This window comes from Rhinopithecus roxellana, chromosome 3 (assembly GCF_007565055.1).
Source record: "Rhinopithecus roxellana isolate Shanxi Qingling chromosome 3, ASM756505v1, whole genome shotgun sequence".
Lineage (NCBI taxonomy): Eukaryota > Metazoa > Chordata > Mammalia > Primates > Cercopithecidae > Rhinopithecus > Rhinopithecus roxellana.
This window is the reverse complement of record NC_044551.1, coordinates 1,972,089-1,992,190: the sequence shown is the minus strand read 5'-3', so window position 1 is coordinate 1,992,190 and position 20,102 is coordinate 1,972,089. Positions and strand designations below refer to the sequence as shown.

The window sequence follows — 20,102 nt, the reverse complement described above, 5'->3', positions numbered from 1 at the left end:
TGAGACAATTATGTTCGATGCCTTCAGGGAAACTGTGGGAATCGCTCTTGAAGAAAATACTTCCCTCGCCCTGAGTTAAATATTTTCTTCTTTTTTTTTTTTTTTTTTAGCACAAACACATTTCTTTATTAACCAAGGGATGATCCTAATTAATCCAACACACTTTGAAATAGCTACATGTAAAATGTTTGTGATAAAGATAATTGAACACATGGAAAAAATGGAAAAAAAAAAAAAAGAAACAGTATGGAGATTTGCTCATTGAACTGAGCTTGGTCATTCTCTCAGTTAATTCCTGTCCAAAGTGATGATGGAATTTTTATTCTACTTTTTCATAGATCCGAGTACAGGTGACATTGTTCATGACACAGTCCACCACTAATTTCCCATCTTTCAATTTTCTTGTTATTGTGCTTTCCTTCCCATCCCACTCCTGATGCTGAACCAATGCACCATCTGTAAAGTTGCAGACAGTCTGAGTTTTTCTGCCATCAGCTGTGGTTTCTTCAAATTTCTCTCCCAGAGTACAAGAAAACTGTGTTGTTTTCAAAGTGCTCTCTGTTTTTATGGTGAGGTTTTTGCCATCACAAGTGATTATACAGTCTGGCTTGGCCATTGTGCCCATTTTTCGCAAAGCTATTCCCACTCCTAGCTCCTTCATGTATTCATCAAAGCCTTTGCTATCCACCAGGCGCCATCTTCCTTCCAGCTGCTGAACTGGGGCCATGGTGGGCGCAGGCGGGCTGACGTGCAGAACGGGGTCGCCGTCGGCATGGCAGCGTGCTGTCAAAATATTTTCTTAGAGATTAAAAAGAGATTCCCCTGAGCACTGGAGGAAAGAGGTGTGTGGGTCCCCAGGGGCAGATGGACTTATGACCTTCCTGGAAAATCCTCTTCTAATAGCTAACCTTTTCTCAGCTCCTGCTTCATCAGCAAGAGGTGGGCTCTGGGTTCCTACTGGCTCCTTTTGCAAATCTTGGATTGTGTTCTCTGATTTTCCTTTGGAATACAGCATCCATTATCTTGAGGCATATAAACAAAAAATAAAGTTCTAGGCCCCCCAATAATCTAAATGGATGTCCTCCTCAGCCAGGGCTCTTAAAATTTAACCTGAAAGACTGGTTCGGGTCATGAAGGGAAGTGGGGGTTTGACATGCCTCATTATACCGCTTTGGCATTAATGTCAACACAGAGTTTAAGACTGATAAGAAACATTTTACAACCTATTCTCTCTGAAGCCTGCTAGCTAAAAGCTTCATCTGTATAGTAAAACTTTGGTCTTTACCACCTCTTATTGCAACCCAGACATTCTTCTCTATTGATCCCAGGTCTTCAGACAAACTCAACCAATTGTCAACCAGAAAATGTTTAAATTTACAGCTTTTCTAGACCAAACCAATGTATTTCTTAAATGTATTTGATTGATGTCTCATGCCTCCCTAAAATGTATAACCCAGGAGGGTTATAAAGCTGCATCACCTTGGGCACATGTTCTTGGGACCTCCTGAGGGCTGTGTCATGGACCATGGTCACTCATATTTTGTCCAGAATAAATCTCTTCAAAACATGTTACAGAGTTCAACTTTTTTCATTGACAGACATCAGCCAAATTTTAACATCCATATACGTATGCCTGGAAGAAAGACTAGAGGAAGACTGGAAACCCACCAAGGTGTTTACCACAGATGGTGACATTGTCGGTGATTTAAAGTTTTTCCTTATATTTTAAATTTTGATGTTTCAACAATGAACAATAATCAGAAAAAAGTGCTGTGTTATTTATTTTTATTAGAGAATTCCCTGAAGTCTAGTTTTAAATGACTCTCTTCCTCCCTTACCCTATTCTTACAAACTGTAATGTCTTTTTCTCTGAGACCACTTCTTTAGCCATGTGTGACCACTCCCCCTCTGCATTGTCAGTCATTTCTTTAAAATGCCCCTAGCATGTAGCATACCACCAACAAATCAGAGAAGCCAAGCACATGTTTTCTGAAATGAACCTGTCTTGAGAATGCCCAGGATTTTCTTTGTTAATATCTCCGTTTTAAAACTTATTTACTGTACAAGTATAGCACCAACCAAATAACAGAGCCATTTGCCCCCTTCATGGAAAGAAAGCAACTTATAATATGGTAGTCCCTGGAGTTCCTCAGGAATAAGGAAATTATCTAAAGGAGTTATTGCCAAACATCCCTGTCAACAATTCCTAAATGATAGAAGTTTGGTCATCAAATATTATCTAGTGCCATCAAAGAAACAATTGAAAATTAATGCCCAATGACAGTTAAAAACAAAACAAAACAAAACAAAACGCTGATGTCCAACTAAGGCATTTTAATTTAATTTTTTAATTTTTAAATTATTTAAATTTTTTTGTGGGTACATAGTAGTTGTATATATTTATAGGGTATATGAAAGGTTTTAATACAGGCATGCAATGTGAAATAAGCACATTGTGAAGAATAGGGTATCCATTCCCTCAAACATTTATTCTTTGAGTTAAAAGCAATGCAATTACATTAAGTTATTTTAACATATGGAGGGTTTTTTTGTTTGTTTGTTTTCCTTTTGTTTCTTTTCTTTCTTTCTTTCTTTTTTTTTGAGACAGAATTTTTCTCTGCTGTCCAGACTGGAGGGCAGCGGCAGCGGCACGATCTTGGCTCACTGCAACCTCTGCCTCCTGGGTTCAAGCAACTCTCCTGCCTCAGCCTCCTGAGTAGCTGGGATTACAGGCACCCACCACCACACCTGGCTAATTTTTGTATTTTTAGTAAAGATGAGGTTTCACCATATTGGCCAGGCTGCTCTCAAACTCCTGACCTCAAGTGATCCACCTGCCTCGGCCTATTAAGGTGCCAGATTACAGGTGTGAGCCACCAGACCCAACCATTATACGGTTATATTATTATTGACTATAGTTACTCTATTGTGCTATCAAATAGCAGGTCTTATTCATTCCCTTTAACTACTTTTTTTGTACCCGTTAACCATCCCCACCATCCTCCCCAACCACCTGCTACCCTTCCCAGCCTCTGGTAACGATCATTCTACTCTCTATGTCCATGAGTTCATTTGTTTTGATTTTCAGATCCCATAAATAAGTGAGGATATGCAATGTTTGTCTTTCTGTGCATGGCTTATTTCATTTAACATAATGATCTTCAGTTCCATCTATGTTGTTGCAAATGACTCTCATTCTTTTTCATGGCTAAATAGTACTCCGTTGTGTATATATACCACATTTTCTTTATACATTCATCTGTTGATGGACATTTAGATTGCTTCCAAATCTTAGCTGTTGTAAACAGTGCTGCAACAAACATAGGAGTGCAGGTTTCTGTTTGATATACTGTTTTTCTTTCTTTTGTTTATATACTCAGCAGCTGGATCATATGGTAGCTCAATTTTTAGTTTTTTGAGAAACCTCCAAACTATTCTCCATGGCAGTTGTACTAGTTTACATCCCCAACAATGTGTACAGGGATTCCCTTTTCTCTACATCCTTGCCAGCATTAGTTTTACCTGTCTTTTGGATGTAAGTCATTTTAACCCAGGGTGAGATAATATCTCATTGTAGTTTTGATATGCATTTCTCTGATCAGTGATGTTGAGCACCTTTTTATATACCTGTTTGTCATTTGTATGTCTTCTTTTGAGAAATGTCTATTTAAATCTTTTGCCCACCTTTTGATTAGATTATTAACTTTTTCCTATAGAGTTATTTGAGACCCTTAAATATTCTGATTATTAATCCCTTGTCAGATGGGGAGTTTTCATTGTAGGTGTGGGGATTTGTTTCTGGGTTCTCTATTCTGTTCCATTGATCTGTGTGTCTGTTTTTATGCCAGTGCCATGCTGTTTAGTTACTACAGCTCTGTTGTGTAATTTGAAGTCAGGTAATGTGATTCCTCCAGTTTTGTTCTTTTTGCTTAGGATAGCTTTGGCTATTCTGGGTCTTTTGTGGTTTCATTTAAATATTAGGATTGTTTTTTCTATTTCTGTGAAGAAAGCCATTGTTATCTTGATAGGGATTGCATTGAATCCATAGATTGCTTTGAGTAGTATAGACATTTTAATATTAATTATTCCAATCCATGAACATGAAATGTTTTTCTATTTTTTTGGTGTCCTCTTCAATTTTCTTCATCAGTGTTTCATAGTTTTCATTATAGAGATCTTTCACTTCTTTGGTTATCTTAATTCCTATATATTTAATTTTATGTGTAGCTATTTTAAATGGGATCACTTTTTAAATTTCTTTTTTTTGTATTGTTCGCTGTTGGCATATACAAATGCTACTGATTTTTGTATGTTGATTTTGTATCTTGCAACTTTACTGAATTTGTTTATCAGTTCTAATAGTTTTCTTGTGGAGTCTTTAGGTTTTTCCAAATATGAGATCATATCATCAGCAAACAAGGATAATTTAACTTCTTTCTTTCCAATTCGAATGCCCTTTATATCCTTCTCTTGTCAGATTTCTCTAGCTAGGACTTCCAGTACTATGTTGCCTAACAGTGGTGACATTGGGCATCCTTGTTATATTCTAGATCTTAGAAGAGAGACTTTAAGTTTTTCCCCATTCAGTATGATTCTAACTGTGAGTCAGTCATATATGACTTTAATTATGTTTAGGTATGTTCCTTCTTTTTTTTTTTTTTTTTTTTTTTTTTTTTTTTTTTTTTTTTTTTTTGAGATGGAGTTTAGCTCTTGTTGCCCAGGCTGGCATGCAGTGGTGCGATCTTGGCTCACTGCAACCTCCACCTCCTGGGTTTTAGCAATTCTCCTAGCTCAGCTTCCCAAGTAGCTGGGATTACAGGTGTGCACCACCATGCCTAGCTAGTTTTGTAGTTTCAGTAGAGATGGGGTTTCTCCATGTTGGTCAGGCTGGTCTTGAACTCCTGACTCCACCCACCTGGCTCCACCCACCTCAGCCTCCCAAAGTGCTGGGATTATAGGCATGAGCCACCGCACCCAGCCGAGGTATGTTCCTTCTATCCCCAGTTTTTTGAGGGTTTTTATCATAAACGGATGTTGAATTTTGTCAAATGCCTTTTCAGCATCAACTGAAATGATCATATGGTTTTTATCCTTCATTTTGTTGGCATGATGTATCACATTGATTGATTTATGTTGAACCACTCTTGCATTCCAAGGATAAATGCCACTTGGTCATGATGAATATTCTTTCTGATGTATTGTTGAATTTGGTTTGCTAGCATTTTGTTGAGGATTTTTGCATCAGTACTTTTCAAAGATATTGTCCTGTAGTTTTCTTTTTTTGATGTGTCTTTAGTTTTGGTATTAGGGTAATATGGGCCTCATAGAATTAGTTTAGGAGTAGTCTCTCCTCTAGTTTTTGGAATAGTTTGAGTAATATTGGCGTTCTTTAAATGTTTGATAGAATGCATCAGTGAAACCATTGGGTCCTGGGCTTTTCTTTCTTTTTATTTTTGAGACAGAATTTTGCTCTTGTTGCCCAGGCTGGAGTGCAATGACACAACCTCAGCTCACTGCAACCTCTGCCTCCCAGGTTCAAGCGATTTTCCTGCCTCAACCTCCCAAGTAGCTGATATTACAGGCACTCAGCACCATGCCCAGCTAATTTTTTTTGTATTTTTAGTAGAGACAGGGTTTCACCATGTTGGCCAGGCTGGTCTTGAACTCCTGACCTCAGGTAATCCACCCACCTTGGCCTCACAAAGTGCTGGAATTACAGGCATGAGTCACTGTGCTCAGCCTTTTTGAATATTTTAAGACTTGTTTTTGACTTAACATATGATCTATCCTTGAGAATGATCCATGTGCTAAGGAAAACAATGTGTGTTCTGCAGATGTTGAATCAAATGTTCTGTAAATATCTGTTAGATCCATTCGGTCTGTAGTGCAGATTAAATATGTTTTTTGCATTGATTTTCTGTCTGGGAGATCTGGCCAATGCTGGAAGTGGGGTGTTGAAGTCTCTAGCTATTATTGTACTGGGGCCTATCTCTCTTTTTAGCTGCAATATTTCCTTGATATATCTCGGCGTTCCAGTGTTGGGTACACATGTATTTAAAATTGTTATATCCTCTTGCTGAATTAACCCCTTTATAATTACATAGTGACCTTCCTTCTCTGTCTCTTAAGAGTTTTTGTCTTGAAATCTATTGTGTCCGATATAAGTAAAGTGACTCCTGCTCTTTCTTGATTCCTATTGGCATGCAATATTTTTTCCATCCCTTCATTTTCAGTCTGTGTGGTCTATGTGTCCCTCCCCCCTTCTTTTTTTCTTTTTGAGACAGAGTCTCACTCTGTCACCCAGGCTGGAGTGCAGTGGTGCCATCTTGACTCACTGCAACCTCCAGCTCCCAAGTTCAAGTGTTTAAGTGATTCTCATGCCTCAGCTTCCCTAGTAGCTGGGATTACAGACATGTGCCATCATACCTGGCTAATTTTTGTATTTTTAGTAGAGACGGGGTTTCTCCAGGCTGGCCTTGAACTCCTGACCTCAAGTGATCCACCCACCTCAGTCTCCCAAAGTGCTGGAATTACAGGTGTGAGCCACTGCACCCGACCTCTTTATAGGTGAAGTGTTTCTTATAAACAATAGATCAATGGGTCTTGTTTTTTCATCTGTTCAACCAGTCTGTCTTTTGATTAAAGAGTTCAGTCCATTTATATTCCATGTTATTATTGATAAGTAAGGACTTACTCCTACCATTTTGCTATTTGTTTTTTGTGGTCTTCTCTTCCTTCTTTCTTTCCTTCCTTTCATTCTCTAGTGAAGTGATTTTCTCCGGTGATGTGATTTAGTTTCTTGCCTTTTTGTTTTTTGTGTCGTGATAGTCCCCGGTGTGTGATGTTCCCCTTCCCGAGTCCAAGTGATCTCATTGTTCAGTTCCCACCTATGAGTGAGAACATGCGGTGTTTGGTTTTTCTGTTCTTGCGATAGTTTGCTGAGAATGATGGTTTCCAGCTGCATCCATGTCCCAACAAAGGATGCAAACTCATCCTTTTTTATGGCTGCATAGTATTCCATGGTGTATATGTGCCACATTTTCTTAATCCAGTCTGTCACTGATGGACATTTGGGTTGATTCCAAGTCTTTGCTATTGTGAATAGTGCCGCAATAAACATACGTGTGCATGTATCTTTATAGCAGCATGATTTATAATCCTTTGGGTATATACCCAGTAATGGGATGGCTGGGTCATATGGTACTTCTATTTCCTTTTTTTTTTTTTTTTTTTGAGACAGAGTCTCACTCTGTCACCCAGGCTGGAGTGCCGTGGCGTGATCTCAGTTCACTGCGCCCAGTCTCCTGTTCCACTGATGCCAGCGTCCACTCACCACAAGCCTACTAAGTGCCACATGTGCTATGATGCTCCCTCATCTCATCACCATAGACATCCCTGCTGGAAGTGAGTATGTGATAGACAAAACTCACAGAAGCCTAGGGAGGTTGAGACCCACATTCCCACTGTGGTGAGGGTGTGCTTGAGAGGGACCCCACGACTGGGCCCTCCATGCCGCTCTCCTCAGTAATCACTCCCAGACCAGAGCAGCGAGGGGGAATTTTCTTCCTCTCACTATTTTCAGCCCCTTGGCTGACCCAGCATTCCCCAGAAAGCTATGAAGTCCTAGCAGCTCTGAGGCCACAAAGCCATAAACGCACAGGACACACAGCCCATCTATCTCTAATGGGTCTTTTACTTGTCATGCTGGTCATTTCTAAGAGCAGATGGGTTAAGAAAGACGTGGCAAGTTACCACGAAATGACCCCTCCACTCCTCCCTGGGGGAAGGCTGACTAGAGAGCAGTCAAGCTGGCTTTCTTCCCCCACTCCCTGCATTCTTGTCCCCAAGGAGCCACAGACAATCCCACCAAATATAGGCAGGAGACAGCCGCCTCCTTCCTACAGCTGGAGGGGGGCAGGGTCCTCTCGGACCTTTCTATCTGCATGAAAACCAAACCGTGAGCTGTACTGACCCGGGCCTCACCCATGTTGCAGGCATGTACAACACAGGTGCCCAGTGGTATCATCAGGCAGAATTACGAATGTGCTTTCCATCGTTTTCATACAATGATTCCAGAACCGCTATCCACACAGCTCCACTTCTCACACATACGACGTGCTTCAGGGATTACACAGCGTTTTCACCACGCCCCTCATCCGCTCCTCCCAGCAGCCTTGTGTGATCCCTTGACTATACTTCCTCATACTGAGGTTTGAAACCAAAACTTTCCCAAGAACATCCAGCTAGTGTTAGAACCAGGATATGAGGGCTTCTGATTCCAGAACCAGTATTTGTACCACTATTCCACATGGGCGCCTCCAGGGATTTCTGCCTGATCTTAAAATGCAGACAGCAAATTCATCTCTCTACAGTCCTGGAGTTCCCTATAGACAAGAAGTAAAACTTCTAACAGAAAGCTAAGACTTATTTGGAAGGCTACCTGGGATATTTCTTTTAAGTTAGTTTGTTCATGTTTTGGAAAGATTGTTCCAATGGCAAGGTGGGGCATGAAGTTTGGAAAGGATTCCATGATGAGACAGAGAAACAATTCGGTGGCTCTTACAACAGTTCAAATGAGGCATGAGGCACAACCAGAAAGGACAGAGGGAAAATGCATTGGAAAGAAATGCAAAATGAAGTCCACTCAGACCCAGGATGGAGAAAAGGGGATTAAGGATGATGGTGGTTTCTAGTTTGAAAGACGAATGAACAAGGATGTCATGAACTACTGCAGAGTGGTATCTGGGGGCTGAGTGCACCAGTTTGTTTAACCATTCACCTGCTGAGCAGTCTCCGGGCTGTTTCCAGTTTCTGGCCTTTATAAATAATGCTGCTATGAGCAGATACATAAAGGCTTTTGTGTGAACATAAGTCTTCATTTCTCTGGGATAAGTGCCCAGGAATGTGAGTGCTGCATCCAATGGCATTTGCACGTTTAGTTTTTTAAGAAACTGTCAAGCTGTTTTCCAGAATGGCTGTACCATCTTCCATTCCCACCAGCCAAGTGTGAGTGATCCCATTTCCCCGCATCCTCACCAGCACTGGTCTTGTTACTACTTTTTATTTTAGGCATTCTGATAGGTGTATAGTGACGTGGCTTTAGTGTGCACTTTTTCTGACGGCTCATGATGTTGAACATCTTTTCATGTGCTTGTATGTTATCTGAAATGTCTCTTCAGGTCTTTCATTCATTTTCAAAGTAGATGATTTGGTTTCACTGCTGAATTTGGATAGTTCTTGATATATTATAGATATGAGTCCTTTATCAGACATGTGATTTGCAAATAGTTTCTCCCAGTCTCCAGCTCCTCTCTTCATCTTTATTTTCCATTTTCCATTTTAGTCCATGATCCATTTTGAGTAAATTTTTGTACGAGGTATGAGGTTTAGATCAGAGTTCAGGTTTTTTTCCTATGAATAATCAGGTAGCCAGTAACTTTTTTTAAGAGACAAAGTCTCACTCTGTCACCCAGGTTGGAACGTAATGACAAGATCAGAGCTCACTGCAGCCTCAACTCCTGGGCTCAAGTTATCCTCCTGCCTCAGCCTCCTGGAGTAGCTGGGACCACAGGCAGGTGTCACCATGACCAGTTAATTTTTTTAGTTTTTGTAGAGACAGGATCTTGTGCTATGTTACCCAGGCTAGTGTGGAACTCCTAGGCTAAAGTCATCATCCCACTTATATGGGGCCAGGCAGTGGCACATGCCTGCAATCACAGCACTTTGGGAGGATGAAGTAGGAGAATCACTTGAACCCAGGAATTCCAGACCAGCCTGAGCAACACAGGGAGGTCCTGTCTCTGCAAAAAATTTTAAATGTTAGCTGGGCATGGTGTTGTACACCTGTGGTCCCAGCTACTTGGGAGGCTGAAGTGGGAGGATCTCTCAAACCTACGAGGCTGAGGCTGCAGTGAGCCATGATCGCACCACTACACTCCAGCCTGGGAGAAAGTGAGACCCTGTCTCCAAAAAAAAAAGAAAAAAAATGCTAGAGCATCATCCATATTAAAGACAGGTATTGTCTTTTTGAACATTTAATTACAGTTATATAATGGACATGTAAAATGTCCAGTTTGAAAGTTTGAAAAATATATAACTCTAAGTATTCTTACCTTAAAATTCTGATTCCTACCTAAGATATTGCATACTGTTTATATAAGTATCACAATGCCTGGACAACGACTAAAAATGTGTACGAGGGAGAAAAATGAGCATGTATGCCTATTAATTAAGGTATATTTCCCCCTTATTACATAAAAAAGTCATCACAGCAAACCCCTGTGACTGTATCTAAAGCAAGCCTACAGTTTTACCTCTCTGTATTATAAAATGCAAGGCTAAAATTCAAATACTAAATATTTCCTGAAGCCAAGGGTAGTTTCCTTAAAATAAATGCCTAGGGTCTCTATCGAAAATATGAAAAAGTTAGCTACTTCATAGCCATTCCAATCTAAGTTCAGCTTTTTCTTTTTTAATTGACACATAATTGTGTACTGTACATATGTATGGAGTACACATAGTGATGTTATAATACATGTAATGTATGTGATCAGCGTAATTAGCATATCCGCCATCTCAAACATTTATCTTTCTTTGTGTTGGTAACATTCAACACCCTTCCTCCAATTATCTGGAACTATCTATTCTTTTTTTTTTTTTTTTTTTTTTTTTTTTTTGAGACAAAGGCTTGCTCTGTTGCCCAGGCTGGAGTGCAGTGGTGTGATCTCAGCTCACTGCAACATCTGCTTCCCAGGTTCAAACTATTCTCCTGCCTCGGCCTCCCTGGTAGCTGGGGTTACAGGCACCCACCACTATGCCCGGCTAATTTTTGTATTTTTAGTAGAGACAGGGTTTCACCACGTTGGCCAGGCTGCTCTCAAACTCCTGACCTCAGGTGATCCACCCAACTCAGCCTCCCAAAGTGCTAGGATTACAGGCATGAGCCACCGTGCCCAGCCTGAAACTATATATTCTTGTTAACTATAGTCATCCTATGTTATAGAACACTAGAACTTATTCCTATCCAGCTATAATTTTGTATCCTTTAACAAATTTCTCCCTATCTCTCTCTTCCCCCACCCTTCTCACCCTCTAGGAGCCTCTGTCTACTTTCAACTTCCATGAGATCCACTCTTTTTTGCCTTCCACATAAGAGAACATGTGCTGTGTAACTTTCTGTCCCTGGCTTATTTCATAATATCTTCCAGTTCCATCCACGTTGCTGAGAATAACAGGACTTCATCCTGTGTTATGGCTGAATAGTACTCCACTGTGTATCAAGACCACATTTTCTCTATCCATCATCTGCTGTTGGACATCAAGGCTGGTTCCATATCTTGGCTATGGTGAACAGTGCTGCAGGAAACACAGAGGTGCAGATGCCCCTCTGACACTGATTTCCTTTTCTTTGAGTATCTACACTGTAGTGGGACTGCTGGATCACACTGTAATTTCATTTGCAGTTTTCTGAGGAACCTACATACTGTTTGCCATAGTGGGTGCCCTAGCTTACTCTTACTCTTTTTCTTTTTTCTCTTTGAGACAGAGTCTCACTGTTGCCCAGGCTGGAGTACAGTGGTGCAATCTCGGCTTGCTTACTGTAGCATCCGCTTCCCAGGTTCCAGTGGTTCTCTTGCCTTGGCCTCCCGAGTAGCTGGGATTCCAGGCGCCTGCCTCTGCACCGGGCAAATTTTTGTATTTTTTAGTAGAGATGGGGTTTCACCACCTTGGCCAGGCTGGTCTTGAACTCCTGGCCTCAAGTGACCCACCCACCTCAGCCACCCAACAGTGCTGGGATTACAGGTGTGATCCACCACGCCCAGCTAATTTTTGTGTTTTTAGTAGAGATGGGGTTTCACCATGTTGGCCAGGCTGGTTTCAAACTCCTGACATCAGGTGATCTGCCTGCCTCGGCCTCCTAAAGTGCTGGGATGTCAGTGTGCACCCCACGCCCAGCCAGCTGTTCTAGTGTACAACCCCCTACAGTGTGTAAGAGCTCCCTTTTCTCCATATCCTCGCCAGCACTTGTTATTTTTTGTCTTTTTGATAATACTCATCCTAACAGGTGAGATGATACCTCACTGTGGTTTTGATTTGCATTTCTCTAATTATAAGTGATACTGAGCATTTTTTTCACATATTTTTTGGCCATTTGTATGTCTTCTTTCAAGAAATGTCTGTTCGATTGGGTTTGGTGACACAAACCTGTAAGCCCAGCACTCAGAACGCTAAGGCAGGAGGACAGCTTGAGCCTAGACCAGCCTAGGCAGCATAGCGAAACTCTAGCTCAAAAAAAAAAAAAAAAAAAAGAAAAGAAATGTCTGTGTCTGTTCAGCTTTTTGACCTCCAAAAATTAAGAGCCCATTTTGGAATCAGACAACCTGCCTGATTCAGAGACAATCTGTGTTTGGTTCTACTCTGCTACTTCCTATGTGACTTTGGGAAGTTCCCTTAGCTACTTTGAGCTCAACTTCCTCAACATTAGCCAGGACTAAATACCATCTGCCTCTGCTGGTTAACGCTGAGGACTCAAAGGAGAACCTCCACAACACCACTTCACAATGCCGCCTGGCGGAAGCCCCTCAATGCGGGGCTGGTAGGATCATCTGAAGCCAAGTACAACTTTCCTTTCCACTGTCCCAGGCTCACTCTGCATATGATTAGCAAGGAATAGTGAATAAAGGAAACCAAAATAATTCTTTAATTTTTAATAAGAAATTTTTAAAAATGGGGGGTGGTGGGAAAATAGGAGGGAGAGGAGGGGAAGGAAAAGCAGTCGGTCACAAGTTCTAGTCCAGGGCTCATCCCCGGCCTCCTCACTCAGGCAATCACCAGTCCCCACCTCCTGGGGAGGGGTACTTTCTCGGCTGGCTTCACCCATATGGAAGGCACTGCCACAGGTGTTCAGAAACCAGGAGCACCTTGAAATGGGCAATGTGCTTTGGGTAGGAGACCTACAATTTCCCCAAAGAAACCACGGCACAAAAGTGACCCACATAGGAGGCACCAACGGCTGTAAATATTTGGTGGCAAAAAGTGATGTCACACCTTCTGTACAGGAGACATACGCCCAAATAAAACTTGCCAAAATAGCAGATAAAAAAATACAGCAGACATCCAGTGCCATTCTCTTACAGAAATATTTATATCCCAAAGCCAGGGACCTCTCTGGAACACTGTGTTTATTTCCACGTTTCATGCAAGATGTTTGAGTGTACTCACGTGTGTCTCAACAAACTTCCAGTCCCTGCTCTAAACCCTGTGGCTCCTCAGCAACACTCAAAAACAAGTATCAGTTTTCCTTCCAAATGGGAAATTTCCTGACCTAGCGAAACCAGCATCAAATCCACTTATTATGAGATAGCTGATTACAGGCGAAGCCCTCTAGTCCCAGGATGACTCCCCTCCTGCAGGAGCGGGAAGGATGTGCATAGCACTGGCCTGCCAGACCACATCTCCAGGCAGTTTCAAACCATGGCTGCTCAGGTGAGCCATGATAAAAATCAAAACCAAGTATCTGAAAAGTGTACATGTCAAGAACCAGACCTCGGACCAGAATCAGCAGAAATGGATGTTGCAAGGTTTGTTCCGAGACCTCCTCTCCATGCCCCCTCTCCCAGGGACCTCCCTCCTTGCACTAGGGGCCCAGGGCCAATGGACCACTCCCTTGCCTCTAGCCCAGTGCATTTTTAGGAACAGCTCCCAGACTGTACCAGACCCTGAAATGTATTCACTGAATGCATTATTTCTTCAAATGATCGTAAATCACCTGACTATAACAACAATTGTTTTAAAAGTGTTCTCTCTCTCTCGGGAATCATGCCATGAGTTTCAGCAAGCAGCTTTGCTTCTCTCTACTGCAATTCTATCATTTGCAAAATGTTAACAGTTACTGTGTTCACCCATAGCATTGTTGTAAAAACCCTTAAGACCCACTTCATGTAGCCTGCCTGGAGCACAGACCCTGTCACATGGTAAATGCCCACTGAAGGTGAGTTCTCTGTAGCTATTATTACCTAGCACTCCAGCGAACAAAAGGAGTCGATCAGGTCTCATCGTATCACCATGAAAGGATGTCCATGTAGACCGCGCAGTGGGAGTAGGGGACTCAATGTTTATCAGGTACTATTTTGTTTTTTACAAAGTGTACATATACATTTGTAGGTACACTGGAAAAGATCTGGAAGGAAATATACCCAGTGTTAATAGTGACTACCCCAAAGACACATTCATCCAAACACACAACAGAGAAACACTCACTATCTTTCTGTCTTCCATATCATTTGAACTATTTTCAATAAGCATCTATGGCTTTTGTAAAGTTTTTGAAAGGAATTTATTGCATTTTTTCTGGAGAAACAAGCAGGAGCATGAAAAAGGTGGAAACAGAAGGTAAAATGGAATGGGACTCAATGGAATTGAGTCCAAGCCAGGCTCAGCAGGCACATGAACCACGCACCTCTCACTACAACTCAATACCAGCTCTCTCTTCTCTTGGTCCAATGGCCCAAGACTTAGAGATAAAATGTTTATTGTGATCACATCAATCACACCAAGGAGCTTGGAACCACCGTTTCAAACTCCTCTGGTTCTGTGCACCTGCCTGGGGCTGTTAGCTTTCCTCCTGTGTCTTTGGCTGGCCCGTAATCCCCTAGTGGTGGAAATGCACCCTGACACTTAGCCATCATCCCCACAACACTCAGCACCGCATAGAGGCCAGGGCAGTGATGCCCACTCGGACTGTGATTCTACTTATAAAGCAAAGGACCACGGGCCAGATGTGACTTGTCTTTGCTAACTCACCAGCTGTTGCTTGAACCAGAACAAAGCCAGGTCTCCTGATGCCCAGAAAAGAGCTAGTGCCTGTCCCACTAGAAACGTGCTGAAAACGTTTTGCTTGCTGTGAAAAGATGCACTACTGGAGAAGATGGGTGCAACTTCTCATGGAGGCATTCAACCCAGATCACCAGGAAACAGGGCTACCGGATGAGACACTCGGCCCAGCTTACCAGGAAACAGGGCTGACAGATGAGACACTCGGCCCAGGTCACCAGGAAACAGGGCTGCTGGATGAGACACTCGGCCCAGGTCACTAGGAAACTGGTCTGCCGGATGAGACACTAAGCCCGTCTACCGGAAAGGAAATCTGGCTGGGCAATGGAGGGAAATTCACACAGCCCAATGGCAGCAACAGCATGAACAAAACAAAAAATACCTGACTGGAAAGCCATAGCCTGGCTAGCAAATTCGAAACAGAGCCACAATCCTAGCAGCACACATCACTGCAACACAGAGCTTCAGTCAGTGTGCGCACACTTTAAGTAGAAATGTAGAATGTCCACGTTTTTGGAACAATAGGGCTATATGTGTGTGTGTGATGTCAAAGAAAACATCTGAGAAGAAACTGTTGGCAAGGAAATAGAAATAGGCGCCCTTACACATTGACAGTGAGATAACGGTATGGCCCTAACGGAAGGGAATCGAGCAACACCCATCAACATTTAAAATGTGCAGAACGCTGGATCCCACAACTCCATTTCTAGCAATGCATCCTATGAACATATTCATGCAAATATGCAAGAATTACGTACAACTCAGCATTGATTAATCCAAACGGCTGGGAACAACCTAAATACTTACCAGTGGGGAACTGGTGGAGAACAGTGTTTATCTTATGCCAACATCTGTGTTTTTATAAAGAAAATACATAGGCTGGGTGATCTCATTGTTCAGTTCCCACCTATGAGTGAGAACATGCGGTGTTTGGTTTTCTGTTCTTGTGATAGTTTGCTAAGAATGATGGTTTCCAGCTGCATCCATGTCCCTACAAAGGACGCAAACTCATCCTTTTTTATGGCTGCATAGTATTCCATGGTGTATATGTGCCACATTTTCTTAATCCAGTCTGTCACAGATGGACATTTGGGTTGATTCCAAGTCTTTGCTATTGTGAATAGTGCCGCAATAAACATACGTGTACATGTGTCTTTGTAGTAGAATAATTTATAATCCTTTGGGTATATACCCAGTAGTGGGATGGCTGGGTCATATGGTACATCTAGTTCTAGATCCTTGAGGAATTGCCATACTGTTTTCCATAATGGTTGAACTAGTTTACAATCCCACCAACAGTGTAAAAGTGTTCCTATTTCTCCACATCCTCTCCAACACCTGTTGTTTTCTGACTTCTTAATGATTGCCATTCTAACTGGTGTGAGATGGTATCTCATTGTGGTTTTGATTTGCATTTCTCTGATGGCGAGTGATGATGAGCATTTTTTCATGTGTCTGTTGGCTGTATGAATATCTTCTTTTGAGAAATGTCTGTTCATATCCTTTGCCCACTTTTTGATGGGGTTGTTTGTTTTTTTCTCGTATATTTGTTTGAGTTCTTTGTAGATTCTGGATATTAGCCCTTTGTCAGATGAGTAGGTTGCAAAAATTTTCTCCCATTCTGTAGGTTGCCTGTTCACTCTGATGGTAGTTTCTTTTGCTGTGCAAAAGCTCTTTAGTTTAATTAGATCCCATTTGTCAATTTTTGCTTTTGCTGCCGTTGCTTTTGGTGTTTTAGACATGAAGTCCTTGCCCATGCCTATGTCCTGAATGGTACTACCTAGATTTTCTTCTAGGGTTTTTATGGTATTAGGTCTAACATTTAAGTCTCTAATCCATCTTGAATTAATCTTCGTATAAGGGGTAAGGAAAGGATCCAGTTTCAGATTTCTACTTATGGCTAGCCAATTTTCCCAGCACCATTTATTAAATAGGGAATCCTTTCCCCATTTCTTGTTTCTCTCAGGTTTGTCAAAGATCAGATGGCTGTAGATGTGCGGTATTATTTCTGAGGACTCTGTTCTGTTCCATTGGTCTATATCTCTGTTTTGGTACCAGTACCATGCTGTTTTGGTTACTGTAGCCTTGTAGTATAGTTTGAAGTCAGGTAGCATGATGCCTCCAGCTTTGTCCTTTTGACTTAGGATTGTCTTGGCAATGCGGGCTCTTTTTTGGTTCCATATGAACTTTAAAGCAGTTTTTTCCAATTCTGTGAAGAAACTCATTGGTAACTTGATGGGGATGGCATTGAATCTATAAATAACCTTGGGGAGTATGGCCATTTTCACGATATTGATTCTTCCTATCCATGAGCATGGTATGTTCTTCCATTTGTTTGTGTCCTCTTTGATTTCACTGAGCAGTGGTTTGTAGTTCTCCTTGAAGAGGTCCTTTACATCCCTTGTAAGGTGGATTCCTAGGTATTTTATTCTCTTTGAAGCAATTGTGAATGGAAGTTCATTCCTGATTTGGCTCTCTGCTTGTCTGTTACTGGTGTATAAGAATGCTTGTGATTTTTGCACATTAATTTTGTATCCTGAGACTTTGCTGAAGTTGCTTATCAGCTTAAGGAGATTTTGGGCTGAGACGATGGGGTTTTCTAAATATACAATCATGTCATCTGCAAACAGGGACAATTTGACTTCTTCTTTTCCTAACTGAATACCCTTGATTTCTTTCTCTTGCCTGATTGCCCTAGCCAGAACTTCCAACACTATGTTGAATAGGAGTGGTGAGAGAGGGCATCCCTGTCTTGTGCCAGTTTTCAAAGGGAATTTTTCCAGTTTTTGCCCATTCACTATGATATTAGCTGTGGGTTTGTCATAAATAGCTCTTATTATTTTGAGGTACGTTCCATCAATACCGAATTTATTGAGAGTTTTTAGCATGAAGGGCTGTTGAATTTTGTCAAAAGCCTGTTCTGCATCTATTGAGACAATCATGTGGTTCTTGTCTTTGGTTCTGTTTATATGCTGGATTACGTTTATCGATTTGCGAATGTTGAACCAGCCTTGCATCCCAGGGATGAAGCCCACTTGATCATGGTGGATAAGCTTTTTGATGTGCTGCTGAATCCGGTTTGCCAGTATTTTATTGAGAATTTTTGCATCAATGTTCATCAGGGATATTGGTCTAAAATTCTCTTTTTTTGTTGTGTCTCTGCCAGGCTTTGGTATCAGGATGATGTTGGCTTCATAAAATGAGTTAGGGAGGATTCCCTCTTTTTCTATTGATTGGAATAGTTTCAGAAGGAATGGTACCAGCTCCTCCTTGTACCTCTGGTAGAATTCAGCTGTGAATCCATCTGGTCCTGGACTCTTTTTGGTGGGTAGGCTATTAATTGTTGCCTCAATTTCAGAGCCTGCTATTGGTCTATTCAGGGATTCAACTTCTTCCTGGTTTAGCCTTGGGAGAGTGTAAGTGTCCAGGAAATTATCCATTTCTTCTAGATTTTCTAGTTGATTTGCGTAGAGGCGTTTATAGTATTCTCTGATGGTAGTTTGTATTTCTGTGGGGTCAGTGGTGATATCCCCTTTATCATTTTTTATTGCATCTATTTGATTCCTCTCTCTTTTCTTCTTTATTAGCCTTGCTAGCGGGAAGGGGAACATCACGCACTGGGGCCTATCATGGGGAGGGGGGAGGGGGGAGGAGGGAGGGATTGCATTGGGGAGTTATACATGATATAAATGATGAATTGATGGGTGCTGACGAGTTGATGGGTGCAGCACACCAACATGGCATAAGTATACATATGTAACAAACCTGCAGGTTATGCACATGTACCCTAGAACTTAAAGTATAATAATAAAAAAAAAAATAAAAAAAAAAATATCAAAGATAAAAAAAAAAAAAAAAAAAAAAGAAAATACATAGGCTGGGCGCAGTTGCTCACACGTGTAATCCCAGCACTTTGAGAGGCTGAGGCAGGTGGATCACGAGGCCAAGATATCCAGACCATCCTGGCCAACATGGTGAAACCCTGTCTCTACTAAAAATACAAAAATTATCTGCGTGGTGGCACACGCCTGTAGTCTCAGCTACTCAGGAGGTTGAGGCAGGAGAATCGCTTGAACCCGGGAGGCGGAGGTTGCAGTGAGCTGAGATCACACCACTGCACTCCAGCCTGGGCAACAGAGCAAGACTTTGTCTCAAAAAAAAAAAAAAAATAGATAGTTCCAGATAATTGGAGGAAGTGTATGAACGTATCAACACAAAGAAATGATAAATGTTTGAGATGGATAGCTAATTATGCTGATCACATACATTACATGTATTATAACATCACTAGTTGTACTCCATACATATGTACAGTACCACATTATGTGTCAATTAAAAAGAAAAAGCTGAACTTAGATTGGAATGGCTATGAAGTAGCTACCTTTCATATTTCGATAGAGACCCTAGGCATTATTTTAAGTAAACTACCCTGGCTTCAGGAATATGTTTAGTATTTGAATTTTAGCTGCATTTTAATAAAGTAAAAAAAATGTAGACTTGCTTTAGATACAGTCAAGGGTTTGCCGTGATGCTTTTTTATGTAATAAGGGGGAAATATACCTTAATAAGGCATACATGCTCATTTTCTCCCTCGTACACATTTTAGTGTTGTCCAGGCTATGATCTATGTAAAAAGTATGCATATCTTAGGTAGGAATCAGAATTTTAAGGTAAGAATACTTAGAGTTTATATTTTCAAACTTTCAAATGGACATTTACATGTCCATATATAACTGTAATTAAATTTTCAAAAAACAATACCTGTCTTTAATATGGGATGATGCTCTAGCATTTTTTTTTTTTTTTTTTTTGAGACAGGGTCTCACTTTCTCCCAGGCTGGAGTGTAGTGGTGCGATCAATGCTCACTGCAGCTAGCCTCTAGGCTCGAGAGATCCTCCCACTCAGCCTCCCAAGTAGCTGGGACCACAGGTGGTACAAACCATGCCAGCTAACTATTAAAATTTTTTGCAGAGACAGGACCTCCCTCTGTTGCTCAGGCTGGTCTGGAATTCCTGGGTTCAAGTGATTCTCCTGCTATCCTCCCAAAGTGCTGTGATTTAGGCATGTGCCACTGCCTGGCCCCATATAAGTGGGATGATGACTTTAGCCTAGGAGTTCCACACCAGCTGGGTAACATGAACAAGATCCTGTCTCTACAAAAACTAAAAATAAATAACTGTCATGTGAACCTGCCTGTGGTCCCAGCTACTCCAGGGGTGAGGCAGGAGGATAACTTGAGCCCAGGAGTTGAGGCTGCAGTGAGCTCTGT

At 41.5% G+C, this 20,102-nt stretch overlaps 1 pseudogene across 1 annotated transcript; it reads right to left on the bottom strand.

The window, feature by feature from the left end:
• Positions 1-241: 241 nt before the first annotated feature.
• Positions 242-783, bottom strand: LOC104653738 (annotated as a pseudogene). The gene has a single exon (XR_746721.2). The product of XR_746721.2 is annotated as a fatty acid-binding protein 5 pseudogene (transcript).
• Between the last annotated feature and the right edge of the window lie 19,319 nt (positions 784-20,102).